General features: G+C 39.9%; 1 protein-coding gene and 1 pseudogene across 2 annotated transcripts in view; both read right to left on the bottom strand.

The window, feature by feature from the left end:
* The window catches only part of LOC138161815 (histone deacetylase 4-like), a 135658-nt gene extending 129890 nt beyond the window's left edge, over window positions 1-5768 (bottom strand). Inside the window, exons 1-2 of one of the 2 annotated variants that reach the window (XR_011168474.1) lie at window positions 5277-5768; window positions 4209-4397 (exon numbers count right to left, since the gene is read on the bottom strand). The gene's annotated coding sequence lies outside the window, so the exon portion shown is untranslated. Of the gene's footprint in view, window positions 1-4208; window positions 4398-5276 lie in introns of those variants that run through there. The other variant, XM_069088762.1, reaches the window with a different exon arrangement.
* A 4800-nt stretch (window positions 5769-10568) lies between these two features.
* The window catches only part of LOC138161814 (proteasome subunit beta type-2 pseudogene), a 10257-nt pseudogene continuing 6124 nt past the window's right edge, over window positions 10569-14701 (bottom strand).

The following is a 14701-nucleotide window of genomic DNA, read 5'->3' on the forward strand; positions in this document are numbered from 1 at the left end:
TCTGAGTTTTCTCTTCTATGTGTTAAACATACCTATATCCTTCAAATAACCTTCATATGCCACTAACTTGACCCTTCACTACTCTTGGTTTCCTTCTCTGGGATACTTTCTGGTTTACCACTCCTTCCCAAACTGTGGTACCCAGGACTGAACAAACCTCAGATTTCTTAAAATGACTACATCTTTTGTTTTCAATCATTTTTTTTTTCTTTTAAACCTCACAACACACACAACACTTTGAGGATTCCAACTCTCCATTTGACAAACACACAATGCTTAGACTGCATTGTAACATTTACTGTCATTACCTCTACATAATAACTTTTTTCCCCACCTTTCCTCTGTCTTCATTAGGGCAAGATTTAAAAGAACAACAGAGTGACACAACCCAGACGATAGAGACAGGCAAGCTTCTGAATTTTAGACGTCATAGTATGGTGCCTAAAAAGCGATTTCCTCTTTGAGTCCTAGAATTAAGAGCTGGGTAGCTCTTTGGCTACTAAAAAGGTCCTTGCTTTGTGCTGTGAATACTTGTTTTGAATAATGACAGCAGGATGAAGCATAGTAAACAAGGGATTGATTGTATCAGAAACATAGTTTCCCTGAAGATTAAAGAAAGGACTTCCAGGGTAGTCCTCACCCCACCAAAGAAAAGGAAATCCCAATGCAGGCTATCTCAGAATATTGTGGGGGGAGGCTTTAGCAGCACTTTACTGTGGGTTTTATATAGATTCTGCTTTAAGTCTTCTTTCAGGAGAGGCCAGCATCCTGCATTAGACTAAATGTTGAGAGCAACAAACTGTCATTTTGCTGACAGCCTAGAGTCACCAAATAGTTCTTATAGATGACTTTTCCAATACAGGGTTGTCTTTAAATTCAGTGATAGTGTCCTAGCCCTGTTCCTCTTTCCCTCTTAATGGCCCATGGAAATCTTTATTTCATTGAATCCTTTGGAATGATGACTTTCTTGTTTTCCAAATCTCATCTGAACCTAGAATTTTATTTTTCTTTAACTGTGCTTTGATTTCAGATGACACAACTCCTATCTTATTTACAAAATAGCCGTTCCTGGCTGCTTAACTGTTTATCTTGTCTCCTTTGTGACTTCTCCTCCTGAATAGTCTCTCCTCTCCAGGTTTTCCTTACACTACTTTGTTCTGGTTTTCTTCTCATCGGCCCAGTTTTTCCTTCTTGATCTCCTTTGCTGTTGTGCCCACTAACGATGTTTCCCCCGGTACTTGGTCTTGGGCTCCCTTTTCACTCTACCCTTTCTAATATGTTGGTCTCATCAGCTCCCAGAGGATTCCCAGATCTCAGTATTTAGCCCTGGCCTCTTTGTGGACCTTGTCCTACATCATCATCCACTGTCTTAAACCCCCTTGAACCGGATGATCTGTGGGCATCATAATCTTAATACACACACACACATATAATGTATTATCTTTTCACACAGAAGGTATTTATTTCTGGAAATTTCTATTACTTTTGAGGACACCACCACCCTCCCAGTTACCAGTCTCAAGACCTTAATGTCATACTTGTCTCCCCTCTCTCGTTCTTCCCCCATATCCATTACATAGCCAAATCTTACCATCCCCCCATATAACAGTTTTCCCATGATCCCTTCTTTCCACTCACAGGGTCACAACCCTATTTCAGGCAGGTCCTCATTCCTCTTACCTGTTCTATTGTAAAAGCCTTCATTCTATATTTGGCTACTGAGGGGAATTTTCTTTTAATTTTTTAAATTCAATTAACTCATTTATCCTTCCCATCATTGATCAAAAAGAAAATCCTTGTAATAAATATGCATAATCAAGCAAATAAATACCTATATTCTCCATGTCCAAATATATATATATATAGCTATGTATATGTGTGTGTGTATCTTGTTCATTTGTTTCAGTCATGTCGGACTCTTTGTGACCCCAATGGCTTTCTTGGCAAAAGTACTGGCATGGTTTCCCATGTCCTTTTCCAGATTATTTTACTGATGATGAAAGTGAAGCAAACAGGATTAAATGATGTCCCCAAGATCTCATGGCCAGTAAGTGTCTGAGGCTAAATTTGAACTCAAGGCTTCCTGACTCCTATATCTGCTTCTCCACTTTTCCACTAGGGGTATGGGGCTCCAATGAATATTGCTCAATCTAAGGGTCTGCACAATTTGGTAACTTTGGGGGCACAGTTCCCAGGTACTTCCCAGAATGTCTACACCAATTCACAATGCTAATGTTTCTGTTTCACTGTAGCCCCTCTGACATTTGCCATTTTTTTTCTGTCAACTTTATCAATCTGATGGACATCAGGTACAACTTCAGAGTTGTTTTAATTTGCATTTTCTACTTATTTGCAATTTGGAGTCTTTTTCACATGGCAGTAGCTAGCTATGGTTGCAAGGTGATTTTTCAAAAGTATAGGTCTGATCACGTGTTTCTCATCTCACTCCCTCCTTTCTGTTCTTTTCCCAGATTGCCAAGAAAATATAAAGTGGGAGTCAAACTCAGAAAAATTGATTTTGGCTGTACAAAATAATCAGCAGATATCCTCACCTTCACATCTCTGCTTTACCTCCATCAAAGACATGGGGTAGATCTGAAAGAAACTCTGCCTTACTGGACATGAATAGAAAAGTTCAGATAAGCTTTTCCTTCTGAAACACCTTGTCAGAATAATCCTAGGATCCCAGAGCTAGAGCTAGAAAGGACCATGGGAAAGTACCTAGGCCAACCACCTCTGATACATGAGGGAAACCGAGGCCCAGATTGATTAAACACTTTGCTGCAAGTCACATGAATCATATTCATCTCCTACACCTTTCCATCTATTAGTCTTTCTCCTTCACTGTGTTTCTTCTATTTTCCAAGTGCCCACCTCTTATACTGCTGCCTTTGAAAGATATGATCTGTTTGGATTATGATTTACTGCCTAGTGACCAAATTTATGATGTGCCAAAACAATCCCATTGGATCAAGAAGTCAATTCAGATTTAGCACTCTCAGATTGGACATCTTGAAACCGCCTTTGGAGCTACCCAGACAACCGGACAAAAATGATATAACAATATTTCAAAAATAGACCCTTCAACAGCCATAAGCTATGGAGCTGGCCCAGCATTTATAATAGCTATTAGTGGGTCACTGGATGATTTACTCTTTAAATGGCCTGCGTTCATGTCTTTCCTTAATTGCTCCTCTCTCTTTGCACCCTAGTGCCAAATAGTCCCCATGGGATTACTGAGTAAAACCACAGGAGAGCTTCCAAGAACCATCATGGCTCCTTAATAAAAGGCAGCTCTTAAAGTGGACAGCATTCCTGGAAGCCCCCCAAGAAGCCTGAGACTTCTTTTCGGCTTTTGTACACTTAAAGTTTGTCAGTCACTGAAATGATCTACTTGTAGTAATTGATTGCCCATGATGGTTGTTTGGATAATAAAGTGATTTTAGGGGACGTGATGGGAGCATTTTCTATGTAGCGACCCTGAAAAAGAGAGGAAGGTCTGGTCAGAGGGTCAGTTCTGCAAAGAGAAATCTAACTAAAATAACCACATCTGAAAAATCTGATTAGATTGGATCCAAAAACAGAATTTCAAATAAGTGAAAAGTTCTGGCAAATCCTTTTACATCTGTAGATAAATGAATTCTTAGTAAGACAATGGGGTTATATACCACGCACAGAAGTGAGAGGTTCGATTCAAAATGGACATGCTAACTAAACTAATAGTTCTTTTAAACTGTAAATCAATTCAGATCAGTCAACGATACAGTAACCCTGACAACTTAACCCTTGGTGGCATTTCCTTGGCTTTCTGGATTCGCTTGTGTCTCCTTCTATGCTTCTTTTCTTTCTTCATTTTTTTATCCTACACTGAAAGAATGATTGGGAGAAACTCTAGAATGTCTAGTGTATAGTAGGATGCTCCCCGTAGGTTTTAAGATCTCAGAATTTTGAGCTAGAAGAAGCCCGTGTAGTCTAACCTTCTCATTGTACAGATACCTGTCTTGTTTTAGATGGAAGTGTCCCCTTTGTATACCAGAGCAATTCCTGATATCTCTGGAATGGCTTCTTGGATGAATTTTTGTATCTATTTCCAATCTGATGAATCTGCATTGCCACCCTGACCTTACCCAAGAAGATAAACTCCTGATTATGTCCAGGTGAGGAGGATAAGTTCTGGACCCCAGGGAAAGGCTCTTCACAGTAGAGGATTGACAGCATTTGTGAATATTTATTTGTCACCCCACAAATGATAGATGTACTCCACTCTCCCAGGACCACAGTGATCTTGTATGGGATCCTTTCCACTCCCTCCACCAAGGCAGAACACAGGTAATCCATTCCTGCCTTGCCTGGGCTGCAGGATTTTCATCCATGTTCAGAGGATCATCAATTTAGAGCTGGAAAGGAGGTTGGATGTCAATGAGTCTAAAACTCTCATTTTACAAAAGAATAAACTGACCCAGAGAGGAAAACACCTTGACCAGGATCACACAGCTAATAAATGTTTAAAGAGAAGGAAGGAAAGGAAAAAGCATTCATTAAGCACCTATGATACAATGCACGGTACAAAGCACTTTACAAATATATCATTTTATCCTTGCAACAAACCTGGGATATAGTTGCTATTATTATCCTCATTTTATGGATGAGGAAACTGAAGCAAACAGAGGTTAAGTGACTTGTCCAGGATCGCAGAGCTAGTAAGTATATGAAATCATATTTGAACTTAGGTCTTCCTGACTCTAGGTCCAGTGCTCTAACCATTACGCTACTACCTACCTCTAACGGTAGAGACAAAGATGGAGAGCACACCCAGATATAGCAGACAGAGTCACGATGCAGTCAAATTCAGGTTAAGGCTCAGCCAAGTCATTTGTTCCTCTATTCAGAGAGCTCAGTTATCAAGATGCCAAAACAAATCTAAATGGATGTTCTAAATTGTCTTTAATGTAGGAACGCAGAAAAGGCTAGTGGGCTAAACACATTCTCCCTCTCTCTGTCTCTGTCTCTCTGGCTCTGTCTCTCTCTCTGTGTCTCTGTGTCTCTGTCTGTCTGTCTGTCTGTCTGTCTGTCTGTCTCTCTCTCTCTCTCTCTCTCTCTCTCTCACACACACACACACACACACACACACACAAACAGCAACATTTAATTATAAATGATACTCTAAAGACCTATAATTTCATCACTGCATCAAACCTTACACCAACACAAATTTATGCCTTTCTGTGTATTAGATAATGATTCCATGAGTTTCTAAGCCTGGACGAATTCCTTACTTGGTGGTTTCTCTTTTGGTAAAGCTGATCCTCAGAGAAGGGGCAGACTACCTGTGACAGGGCCCCATGGTAGGAACCATCGCAGCTGGATAGGACCTTCCACGGATTATTCTCTACTGTCAAAGCCTTTAAGAATTCCACAGCATGAGGAGGCCTCATGTGCGTGACAAGCCTCTCTGTGTTCCAAACAGCCAACAGGAGGCACAGTCCTCCCATCTTAGGTCACGGTGTGCTTTCCCTTGGTGATTATCTCTGAGGAAAATAGAGAACTCGTGGAACATGACTTGGAACTTTCTCAGAAGAGACTGGAACAAAGTACATGTGGGGGATGGGGCGGGGAGGGGGAAGCTTGGATCTGGGAAAAGAAAAGAATCTTGTTTTCCACAAAACTGTCAGCAACAAATACCTGCATGTTTACTTTCTTGTAAGAGTTCATGGTATTATAGCATCGATAGAACTCTTTGTTACTCATACCCTCAGCTCAGGTACACCACCTATGGGCACTCAATAAACACTTTTTGCGCTGCCTGAATCATGAATAATACAAATCCTTAAATAAAATGTACCTGATTCTTATTCATTGCATTTTTCATCCATATTTAAATTTTAATATATTTTCTTTTTTATAGGATAGACTTTCCTGATGGTTCACTCCCCACTCCATCTTCCCATTGAACCCTCCCTTGTCACACAGAAGTTCAGTTTTTAAAAAATCAATTAAATACAATTAACCAATGGTCTACACAACATTCGGCACCCATAGTCTCATCTCTCCACCAAGAGGTAGCTGTCCTCTTGAATGAACATTGGTCAAAGTCTTTAACATGAATGTTCTCTGTTTCTACATCCTTCTCTATTTGTTATCTTATTTAATTAATGCTCACAATAATAGACTTCTAAAGAAAACAGAGCAGATATCATGCCATTTGTTTGCAGACAAGACAAATTAAGTCCAGAGGTCACTTGGTGAGTCACTATAAGAACTGGGACAGAACACCAAACCGATGACTTCTATTCTAAGGGTTCTTCCTATCAGGCCCTGGTGTTCTGGACTGTGTGGGGGTCCTTAGCTCCAGAGAAAAAATCAGGAAAAAAATGAGGGCAAATTGCTAAGAAGCAAGGTTAGACTTGAGAGAAGAAAAAAACATCCCCAAAATGAAGTGATCCAAAAGAGGGATAAGCTGCTTCAGGAGGGAAGGTATACTCCATCACAGAACATTGAGCAAATAGCCAGTCAGTTCCGTTGTAAAGGGAATCCTATTTCATGTAAGGATTAAACCAAATCACTTCTGAGGGTGCCTTTCATTTCTGAAATTCTGAGTTTCTATGGCTGTCTTGCTGGTTTACTTCATCCTTTTAATTTTACATTTAGGGAAATATAGGGGATGAGGAGAAGAATGAAATTGCCTAAGATTTAAAGTGATTATTGATCGGGATTTTAAAATGCCAGAAATGTAAGTAACAAAAGTCTCTATACTGTACCATTCTATCCAGATTTCATAGCACGATTACAAAAAGCAGAAAAGAAAATAGCGTTCCCCTAGTTACCCCGAGGGCAAAGGTTGCCCGTATCCTTTCTTTCCAAAGGAAATCCTGGTCTGGGCTTGGCCGACCCCAGTCAGGAACCAACTCAGGACTGAATGAGTTAAGTGATACCAGAAACCAGGCACTACAGATGGAAAGTATTCTGTAATTTTGTATCTGGGTCATCATCCAATATAAGGAAACAGGCAATCAAAGGAGAAAGAACAGAGGTGCAGTAAGAAGAAAATTTCGAGCAGTCATTCAAGTTAACAGAAAATTTTTCATCTCATTGTTAAAAATAATCCCCACCAGCCAGGTTTACTGCATTATCTGTGTATTTGCTGGGGCTTGAAACATGATTCATGCAGTTATTGTTTCTTTGGGCTAACTCTTAGATATGCATGTAAACGTTATTAGGTGCAGATAGAGAATATAAATCTACCTCCTTCATGACTTCTAGCAAATCCTGTCTTTGCCTGCCAGTTCAACCAAGTAATCCATTGGAAGTGAAAGGAAAGGTCTTTATTAATTGGGGCTGATTCTATTCCATGAACACCAGGGATGCACTGATAGATAACTGCAATCATGTTGGAAAGTTCCATTTTATCTTGAAAAACATTCAAATCAGAAACTCACTAATCCCTTTGAAATGTAATAGTTTCCATTTCTAGAAAGTGCTTCTCAGAAAATTAGCAAGAGCTGGGAGAAGATTGGGCCTTGAGTCAGGAAGATTTCGGTTTAAATCCTGTAGAAGACAATTGTGGACAATGTAGCCCTGGGGAAGTCACTTACTTCTCTGTGGGACACATGTGTGTTTTTATAAATGGTCTTGTTATATTATATAATAATTATAGTATTATTTGCATATATGTATCTATGTGTATGTATTTATCTGTATATGTATATATATATACACACACATATATACACACACATATGAGTATATAAAGAAAGGGAGAAAGGGGAGAAATGGAAAGGGAAAGAGAGGCGGAAAAAGAAGGTACACAAAAAAGGAATTAAAAGAAAAATCTGAATCTCATAGATTGGGAATAGAATAAATGGTTTTTAATCACATGGTGAATTAGATAGAACACCATATTGGGAGACAAGAGATTTGAATTTGCTCCCAAATCTGCCACTACTGAGTTGTGTAGCCTTACGGAAGTGACCTCCTTGGGTCTGGTCTTCATTTCTTCATCTGTGGAATAAGGAGATTGACAAGTCAGTCTTTAAGTTACTTTCTCACTATAAAGTGATCTGTGTTAATGTACCTATATGCCATGGCACAGGACCTCTTCTTCTCCTCTCCCCCAATCAAATCATTTTCTCTTTGGTTTATATTGACCTAGCCCAAAATTGCTTCTGGAGAATTTTAGAGCATAGCTTGACAATAGCTAGTGTGAAAGATCTCTTCAAGGGTATAAAGGGATGCTCTGATCCCCTATAAGCAAGCAAGATAACAAAAGGACGTAGTTTTCAGGACAACTTTCTTCCCACTCCACAGAAAAGGTAATGGAGAAAAATCATACATATAAGTCACAGTACCTCATAAATAAGTCATAAAAATTCTTCATCCACTGGTGTCATATATTCTCCTTAGATTCTAAAGTACTCTAGGCTTATAGTTACATAATGTGTTTTGTGGAAGGGAAATGGACCATGGATTTCTAGTGGGAAAACCCTGTGACTTTCTGGTGATTCTTCCCTTATCCCTTATCCCTACAAATCCACATAGACATCTTGATTTATAACTCTCTCCAAAGGACATTCTCTTGAGGGTACTAGATGGTCATTCCCCTGTCTTTCTAGTGAGTCCTACTTTTACCCCCAGGCACCTACTTAGGTTCCCTGCCTTGGTGTAGTAATATGCAGGACATGAGTTCTCCCCAAAAGGGAAAAAAATGTTCAGAGTTGCTAGAGGGACAAGACACCTTTGCAATAAAATTGAATGGCAAAAAAAATTAGCAACCCAGGAACAAACAAGCAAAAAAAAAAAACCACTTTGGCAATAATTGAGGGTAAAGTCAACTTCTTTTGCTCACTCATATCCTGACTTCGACTCTTATGCTTCTCCAAGTCTAGGCTCACTGATGTTCCATTTCTAATTATTTAGAGTATGGTACTGCTCAACACACTCCCTTTCATGCTACAAAAAATCCCCCTTCTCTTGCCAAAAGCTGGATTCTGGAACTCAATCTTGCAATGGTTGGAAACCCCCCAAACTGTCAGTGCCCAGGTAATTGTCCTCTCCTCCATCAAGTAGGTTAGTGATTAGGAACTCTCAACAGCCCTTCAGAAGACTGGGATCCAGGAAATCCTAATAATGATCATGTGGATACTCTTTCCATTTCTAAGTTAGGTTCTCAACTCTCCAAAACTGGGGCCAGCGTGATGAGTTCCAGAACTCTCTTCCCAGGTCTCATGGGTAAGAAAATGAAGATTGTTAACATGTGTCTGTTCCTTATCTTCCCTCACTCAACCCAATTCTGCCCTTACTTCTACGGTGCTCTCAAAAGAGAGAAAGGTCTGAGTCTACAACTGAAGATTCTCTTCTCTTGGTCACCCCAAAGGAGTGTCTCCTCTGATATCTACCAATCCCACAAATGTGTAAGGAAACCACTTCATTAGCAATGTCAGAGACTTCTGTCCCCCAGGAGGCAACAACTGCATATCCTTCATAGGAAGATACAATTAAAAGTTCCAAAGACTCCCCACACTGTAAACTCATCAAGATGATCCCAAAACTCTCCCCATCAGCCTCCAGGAGTCATCCTCAGTCTTTTCAACAACAGGCCAGTGGGGGTGTTCATACCCTCCATAGCATCTATCTAAAACCATCATCAAGTATTATTAGTAATGGGGCTAAGCTAGAAGCATTTCCAATAAGATCATGGGTGAAAGAAGGATATCTACTATCACCCCTCTTATTCAATTTGGTACTACCTGCCAAAACAAATCCAGGATTTATATGAAGACAATTGAAAAACACTTTTCACACAAATAAAGTCAGATCTAACTAATTGGAAAAACATCAATTGCTCATGGCTGGGTCGAACTAATATAATATAAATGACAATTTTACCTAAATTAAATGACATATTTAGTGCCATACCAATTAATCTACCAAAAAATTACTTTGTAGAGCTAGAAAAAAAAGTAGCAAAATTCATTTGGAAGTACAAAAGGTCCAGAATATCAAGCCAATTAATCAAAAGAAATGCTAGGGAAGGTGGCCTAGCCATACCAGATTTTAATCTGTATGATTTATAAAGCAGCAGTCATAAAAACTAATTGTTACTGGCTGAGAAATAGAGTAGTGGACCAATGGAATGGATGGGGTACAAAAGACTCAGCAGCCAATGACTGTAGCAATCTACTGTTAGATAAACCCACAGACCCCAGTTTTTGGGATAAGAACGCACTATTTGACAAAAACTGCTGGGAAAACTGGAACATAGTATGTCAGAGATTGGGCATAGACCAATAATATCTAACACCGTACACCAAAATAAAGTTGAAATGGGTGCATGATATAGGTATAAAGGCTGATACTGTAAGCAATCTGGGAGACCAAAGGACAGTTTACCTGTCAAATCTATGGAGAGGGAAAGACTTCATGATGAAACAAGAATTAGAGAGCATTATAAAATGCAAAATGCATTAAATTGAAAAGCTTCTGTACAAATAAAGCCAATGTTACCAAGATTAAGAGGGAAGTGGAAAATTGGGAAAGAATTTTTACAACCAATGTTTCTGATAAAGGCCTCATTTTTTTTCGTCAATATCCAGCTTTATTGGGATCTAGTTCTCTGAATTTCGGAAGTGTAGAAAACGATAGTAAAGGAGCCAGTCACAAAAAGGTAAGCTGGCCGGTGGGGTCAGTTGGGGATCGGTGGTAGGTTAGCTCTTCTTGGAAGGGAGGATGGTGTCCAGCTCATGGATGCCGTCTTTGTCAATGATCCGAACACTGACGGATGATAGGTTCAGGATGAATCGCTTCTGGAGCTCCTCCAGACATCTCTTCAGGAGCTCTATGGCCTCCTCACACGTGATACTTGGTTTGTAGTAACGATCTAGGATGCTGAGGGTCAAGAAGGCACCACACCCATGGGCTGCACATGGAGCTTTGGCCAGGGCTGCCAGGCAGTGCATATAGTGCAGTGCGGGTCCTTCATGCTCATTGGCCAGCCAACAGGAGGTTAACGTGGTATGGGGTCCGACGCCGGAGGTAGTCAGCCAGATTCCGACATGTGAAGTTAGCTGCTGCTGTGGGAGACAATCCATATCCATCGCGCATCTTGTGCAGCTGTACATTTTTCTGAATGTATTTGGCAAACTGCACAGTGTCTCCAGCCTCGCCAACACACAGAAGTAAGATCTTCTCGCTCATCTTGAACCTCTCATCATGACCGTCCTTCATCTGGACAATGTTGCTGGCGGCCACGCGGTCCGAGGCCACCAAGATGTAGTCGGGCCCCTGGATGCCGATAAGGTACTCCATGGCGGGCTGAGGGACAGGACAGGACACAGCTCGGGCCAGGTCTCCCTGCGATTCCTTCTCACCACCGGCTCACTGGTGAGACAGCACCGTGCAGGCTGAAGCCTCATTTTTAAAATATAAAAAGAATTGAGTCAAATCTATAAGGATACAAGCCACTCCTCAGTTGATAAATGGTCAAAGGAGATGAACAGGCAGTTCTCAGAAGATGAAAATAAAGATATCTATAAGCATATGAAAAAAATGTTCTAATTACTAGTGATTAGAGAAATGCAAATCAAAACAACTCTGATCTGAGGTACATCTCACCAGCCAGATTGGCTAAGATGACAAAACAGGAAAATGATCAATGCTGGAGAGGATGTGGAAAAACTGGAACATTAATGCATTGTTGGTGGAGTTGTAAACTCATCCAACCATTCTGGAGAGCAATCTGGAACTATGCCCAAAGGGCTAAAAATAATTTCATACCCTTTGACCCAGCAATATCACACTAGGGTTATATCCCTAAGAGATCAGAGAAGTGGGAGGAAGACCTGTATATACAAAAATATTTATAGCGGCTCTTTTTGTGGTGGCAAAGAACTGAAAATCAAGGGGATGCCCATCAATAGGGGAATGGCTGAACAAGTTGTGGTATATGAATGTAATGGAGTACTACTGTGCTATAAGAAATGAGGAGCAGACGGACTTCATAATAACCTGGAGAGATTTATATGAACTGATACTGGGCGAGAAGAACAGAACCAGGAGAATCTGTACACAATCATAGACACAACATATGTGTGATGACCAACTTCAGTAGACTGGGCTCCTCTCAGCAATGTAAGGTTATAAGACAACTCCAAAAGACTCATGATTGAAAGAAATATCCACCTCCAGAGAAAGAGATGCAGAGTCCGAATGCAGATTGAAACAAACTACTTGCTGTGTTTATTTTTCTTGTTTTGTTTTGTTTCCTCTTTCCCACTGATCATTCCATCAGTTACAATCCTTCTTTACAACCTGACTAATAATTAATGTGAAAATATTTGTAAATCCTATATTCGAGTGCAGGCTGCCATGATGGGGGGAAGAGGGAGGGGGAGAAAATTTAAAACTCAAGGGACTGTGAAACTGAATGTTGCAAACTAAAAGTAAATAAACAAACCAATTTAATTTAAAAAAAAATTCTACCCTAATTCCCCCAAAGCAATTAATTGTGAACACTTCATTGATATTACACAACAGCCCATGTCACCTCAGTTCCTTTTGCCATTTTTGACTAGGAAATATGTAGCAAACAGTGGAGGTGGAATTAACCATGGCAAGATGAAAAGGAAATGGGAGACACATCTTCCTTCTATACATGACAGTTTTTGGTATAAAGGATTGTGAGCAGACAAATGGCCAAGGAAGTCAGGACCTCTATTTTCTATCTCCTGTTGCATTCTATAATTTACAGATTCGTCACATATGGAGGGGGAAAATATGAATAACACTGCTTTGCTTGAGTAGGAAGTCTGAGTGAAAGTTTAAAATAGTAGTCAAGGTACACCCTTTGTGGGTCCCCACACTCTATCAATTCACATTTACTGTAATGAGAGGGAGGAAGGGAGGAGATCCCCGAGAAAAGTCTTGGCAAGGAACTTGTAGCCAAGCAGACAATTTCTAAAGGATGTCTGACCTTCCAATCCAAGGATCCAGAGAGCACCTTGTATTTTAAGTTCCATGAGAACTTGGCTTACTGTTGTGAAATCTGCACAACTTGGTCCCCCAGATTTTTAGAAAACAGTTTGTTTTGGTGAAGGAAACAATAGCATCAAATGTCAACAAAGTCTATGCCAGACAAGAAGGAGGAGTCCTCAGAACTTCTGGGAGGCAGCCAGATGCTCCTAATGTCCTTATTTATGAAACTGAGCCCCAGAGGTAAAAGAGGCAGCATTTGGCCTTGAGAGGAAAATAAACATGGAAACTATGAAAAGTAGTATATGGCAACTAACGATGGCTATAATTCCAGAAGAGATAGAAGAATCTTTCCATTTACTCTGCCATTTGACCTTTTAGCCCACCCACAGCACACAACTCCCAATGCCCAAGGAACACTTTACAAACATGCCTTTCTGGCTGGGATTGCTCAGTTTTAAAGTGACCCATGGGGAACTTTTCCTAAAGCTTCTCTATGGCCTAGCAATGAGTAAATTCCAGCAGTTTCTGCCATCCGATAGTAAATGGTTAAACAACATTTGCTATAGAAATGTAATAGGAGAGGCAGTTGGTTATAAATGTGCTGAGACTGCAGTCTGGAAACCCTGAGTTCAAGTCTTGCCCCAGATACTTACTAGCTGTGTGACTCCGGCCACTAGTCACTTAAACTCAGTTTCCTCATTTGTAAAAGGAGATGGTTAGATTGTATGGTCTCCAAGGTCCCTTCCAATTCAAACTCTATGATCCTATGAAGATTATTGCATCATAAGAAACAATGAATATGAAAAACTTAGAGATACAGAGGAAGACTTTTGTGAACTTATGCATCCTAGTGAGATAAGCAGAATAGGGAACAACATACAAAAGAAGTCTAATAAGGTAAATAGAAAGAACAACAAACAAAACGGGGGAAAAGAAACTTTTGAAATTATAATGAATGAAAAGAAAGATGAGCCAAGGGAAGAGAAATGCAACTTTGCCCTTCCTGGCTGAGGTGGAGGACTCTGAGTAGGAATGTGCCATTTATGTGCATAGCTGACACACCAGTGGGTTTGGCTGAACAACTTTATCACTCTTTCTTTTGCTATTCTTTGTTACAAGAGATGATTCAGTAGAATGGAAGAGATGATCAGAAATGAAGACTGCTACACACATACATATATATCAACTGTAAGCACACAAAAATGATTATTTCATTGATATGAAGATATTGTCATTTACTATCATGGAGCTGTTGTTTCTTTGTGTACTATTATCATTAGATAATTATATCAGCTTCTTGCAGTACTTGTAATGAGGGAGAAACTAGAGTAACAGCTCATCTGGCCTTCGGCCATGAGGAATTCCATACAAGCAAATTTTCCACAAACTGAACTTTATCTTACTTAGTGGAATTTAATTTTTGAAAAAAAAAATATCCTAATCAAAGTCTTTCCAAAAGACATTGTGCATTCGCCTCCCTTCTTAAACAAAAGATAATGACTATAATATAACATCATATTACTATCAACTTTAGTAATATCAAAGATAATTTTGTTCTTTCAGGCTAGGGAATGTAGGTGATCTGTGAGCTTTTTGAAGAAAGGCATTTTTCATTTTACTTTTTCTGTCCTGGTATCCCTAGTACCCAACAAAGTGCTTAGGGAATTCTTAATAAGTGTTTTTTAAATGAAGGAAGGAAGGAAGGAAGGAAGGAAGGAAGGAAGGAAGGAAGGAA

This window comes from Petaurus breviceps, unplaced genomic scaffold (assembly GCF_028583685.1).
Source record: "Petaurus breviceps papuanus isolate PSGF00001 unplaced genomic scaffold, PetGlider_PUasm1.0 185, whole genome shotgun sequence".
Classification (NCBI taxonomy): Eukaryota; Metazoa; Chordata; class Mammalia; order Diprotodontia; family Petauridae; genus Petaurus; species Petaurus breviceps.